Source organism: Chrysochloris asiatica, unplaced genomic scaffold, assembly GCF_000296735.1.
Source record: "Chrysochloris asiatica unplaced genomic scaffold, ChrAsi1.0 scaffold00320, whole genome shotgun sequence".
Taxonomy (NCBI): domain Eukaryota; kingdom Metazoa; phylum Chordata; class Mammalia; order Afrosoricida; family Chrysochloridae; genus Chrysochloris; species Chrysochloris asiatica.
Window position 1 is genome coordinate 98,073 of NW_006408838.1, and position 4,250 is coordinate 102,322.

Sequence of the window (4,250 nt, forward strand, 5' to 3'; positions counted from 1 at the left end):
TTCAATCTTTTCTCCGTTGATAAGAATGTTGTTTATTGGTCCAGTGGTGAGGATTTTTGTTTTCTTGACATTGAGATGCAATTCATACTGAAGGCTGTGCTCTTTGATCTATCTATCTATCTATCTATCTATCTATCTATCTATCTATCTATCTATACATAAATTGTACAAAATTAAGGTCTTTACTATATGGATATGTGTGAACTACTGAGCCCATGGGCATTGACCTAGCCACAGGGAACTAGAACTGGTCAGAAGTGCGGGTGGCATGCATGAATTCCCAAACTTGCGGCTAGTACCCATTTGACCCAGCTTGGATGGTTAGTTGACCAAAACTCGACCAGATGAAGATAAAGATGTTTGATAGTGTGAGCAAGTATAAATTGAAGCAATTTGATGAACTGGACCTTTGCTTATGGATGCAGTTGCTCAAAATTTCAACTGAAATAGAAGGAGTCTTCATATCAAGGATCAAGCTTGTTTCCTCAGTGCGCTGGGTTGATAGAGATGGGCAATTTAACATTGGCTATCAATAATGGGAGCTCTGGTAGCGTAGTGGTTATGAATCAGGCTGCTAACCTCAGGGTCAGCAGTTTGAAACTACCAGCAGTTCCACGGGAGAAAGATGAGGTTTTCTGCTCCTGTAAAGATTTACAGCCTCAGAAACCCTATATGGAGTCGTTATGTGTTGGAATCCACTCAACAGCAGTTAACTACATCAACAATCAATAATCAGGGGGCTCTAAGGAGCTCTGGTAGCATAGTGGTTACGAATTGGGCTGCGAACACAAGGTCAGCAGTTTGAAACTACCAGCTGTTCCGTGGGAGAAAGACGAGGCTTTCTGCTTCTGTAAAGATTTATAGCCTCGGAAACCCTGTACAGGGTTGCTATGAGTCGGAACTGACTCCACAGCACAGAACAACAACAACAACAACAACAAAAAGGCATGAATCCTGGTGTGGTACTGTGGTTTAATGTGCTGGACTGCAAAGTCCCTTTGAACTGCAAGATCTGTGGTTCAAGTTCACCAGACAACCCTCAGAAACTCTACACAGGATTGCTATGGGTTAGAACTGACTCAATGACACTTAATAACAACAACAACATAAGGGCACGAAGTGGCTGGCTTACAAGCTTTCGTAAATGTGCTTAATTTCAGAATGAGGTGGGTAAGGTAGAATCCCCACTGAATAGTTTTATTCTTTCTCAGATGGATCTGGTGAAAGGGAATGGGGGATGATGCTGACAGGATGTTATGATTCAATTGTGAATAATTGTTAGCAGGATTAATTGTGATTGTCACAACTGTAACAGGAGAATACGTGAAACTGAAAGGGGGGAGTAGTTAAGTTTTCATTTCAGGAACAGAAGATCACAGAATCATCAAGAAGAAAGAGCCTGAGAGGAGTGTGAGTTCCTACCAAAGGGAGCAGTGATGGCAGAGACGGTGGCAGAGGCAATGGCATGGAGAGATAGAGCTGGCTTGCAGAATGTGCCCTTTGGACATTTAAATGAATATATATATTTTGTTTTGCATGCAAATATTTTTGCTTTGTTGATTTGTCAAAAATAAAATGTAAAAAGGAAGCCACAGAGAGAAAGCAGGATAACTGTTTTTGCCGGGAGGGAATTGTAATTACTGAGATGAAGCAAAACAGATGATAGGTTGAGGGTAAAGGTGATGACACGGTTAATCTTCACTCAATTCACAATTAAAAGTTAAAACAAAAACTAAGGTCTTCATCTTCTGCAGCTCACTAAAGCTGGAGAAAAACTAGGTAATTATTTAAGTCCACAAAAATTTTTACTCTCACTGTCCCTCTGCTTCCAAATAAAAATGGTCTGATAAAAATTTATCAAAATAAACTTATAAACGGAACAGATTCCTTTTCAGTAAACAATTCTAAATGTTGTTTTTTAACATAGGGAATCTTCATTGCATGGGATGACTTAAATCCTTGCAAAGCATCCCTTGCAGCTATAGTCTGCCCATCATTTTCAAATCCAATAAAAGAAATGCCATGCTTCCCAGGCACCAAGTATACTTCGTTAAAACCCGGCTATTGATTAAACAGCATCAATAACATCATCTCACTTGGGTCTTCTGGCAAGTTATTAAGAAATAAAATATAATTTGGATGGCAGTCAGGGACTTGGGGACGTGGTGATGAATTTCCTTGGGTGTTAGCTGAATTTGGTGTTCCCTGACCAGGGTTTTTGCTTGTAATTGTTACTGTTCTCTTTTTTTTTCTCTGTCAGGAAAAGAACCAAGCATTTTAGAAATGATGTAAGAATCTGTTTTTGCATATTGTGTTTTTATTGGTTTGCCATAAAATGGAAAATGTTTCAAGGCATTTGAGGATGAGATCGGTTCTTTAAATATAACAAAGGCCTAGCCCCTCATCTTCATCGTCTTTAAAGCCATAATATCTTCCACATGGCAAAACTTGTTTAGTTTTTTCATTAGTATGATTTTATCTGGTATCCATGTTTTCTGTTAAATTGTTCAAATAGCCTGAGGCTTTCTCCAGTTGGAATTGAAAGCCACAAACCTGTACGGTGATCTTGCATCCTGTTAATTTGCTGAATTAATTTATCAGTTCTAATTGATTTTATTTTTTTGTGGAGTCTTCAGGATTTTCTACACATAGGATGATATCATCAGTGAATATAGACAGTTTTGCTTCCTTCTTTCAAATTGGGTTACCTTTCATTTCTTCTTCTTGCCTAATTGCTCTGGCTAGAACTTCAAGTAGAATAAAACACAATATTGAATAAAAGTGATGAAAGTGGGGATAGTGTCTTTCTAAACAGAAGAGTGTATATATTCTCATTCAAAAGCATGAAAATTTCCCTTTGCTGTTTCTTGGTTTGTCATCATGTTTAGAAAAAGAAGCAGGCTTATTCTGAATAAATAAATAAATGCTTTTACTTCTAATGAAATCTTTTTTATTCATTGTGTAGCTTTCTCATGCTTATGCGGTGATTGACAATACCATTGTTTTGTTCAGGTAAATTTAGTCTAATCTAGGTGACATCTTTCCTTTCTAACACTTTAAAGAGGTCTTTTGCAGAAGATATGCCCAAAGCAATACATTGTTTGATATTTTGGCTGCTGAAATGAGTAAGAAAGTCAGAAGAATTGATTGGTTTGAATTACGGTGTTGGAGAAGAGTATTGACTCTATCAAGAACTACCAAAAGAATGAAAAAATCTGTCTTGGAAAAAGTACAGCTAGAACGGACCTTAGAAGTGATGATGGCAAGATTTCATTTCATATACTTTGGGCATATTATAAGGAGTGATGAGTTGCTAGAAAAGGATGTCATGCTTGGTACAGAGTTAGTGAAAAAGTAAGAACTTTAAGGAGATCGATTAACACAGTGGCTGCAACAATGCACTCAAGCACAGCAATGATTGTGAGGATGGCGAAGGGCCAGGCAGTGTTTTGCTCTGTTGAACACGGGGTTGCTATGAATTGGAAGTGACTCAGTAGCTCCTAACAGCAACACTTCTATTGGTAGAAAGAACGTGGGTTAGGGCCCAAACAGACGAGTTTTACTCTAGCACAGCCAAGTTGTGTGTAGCCAATATCCACGTGTGTAGCCTTACTCATGGTCATAAAGCAGGTTCTGCAGCCGCAAAATGAAGAAAACGATGACTTCCGAGGTTGTTATGAGGATTATTGTGCCTGGCATAGAGAAGGTATCCAGCAAGCATTCATTCCCTTTCCTTTGCACTGAGTGGAGTACTGTTGCTTGCTAAAAGTGTTTATTGCCCTGGTGAAAACTAAAATAAAATGATGAGAGGCATAATTTTTGGTGAGTTTACATTCAAGCATTCTTTCAGGGAACTTTTAGAAACTGTTCATATAAACCCTACAATGCAAATAAAAGGACCATAAAACTTCTCTGTATGAGATCCTTGTGGCATAGGGGAGGATAAAAACCAAATAGTTTTTATTATCCCTCAATAAGATGCCCTTCCCTCATCTTCCCTGTAAGGACAGTTGGGTTTTTTTTCTTCCTCTCGGAACGCTCATGTCAGGATTGCAAAGTGAGCCTTCACTTATAAGGTTAAACATATCACAAGGGAAAAAAAACTTTTACTACTATAAAACTCATTTTAAAATATAGGTTACGTCTATGACAATCACTTTGATATCTCATGCGAGTGAAGTTTTACTAAAGGTAATACAGAAATGGCTACAATCATACACTGACAGAGAACTTCCAGAGGTTCAAGCCGG

At 38.2% G+C, this 4,250-nt stretch overlaps 1 pseudogene; it reads right to left on the reverse strand.

The window, feature by feature from the left end:
* Window positions 1–1,857: 1,857 nt before the first annotated feature.
* Window positions 1,858–2,465, reverse strand: LOC102838556 (annotated as a pseudogene).
* Window positions 2,466–4,250: the final 1,785 nt, after the last annotated feature.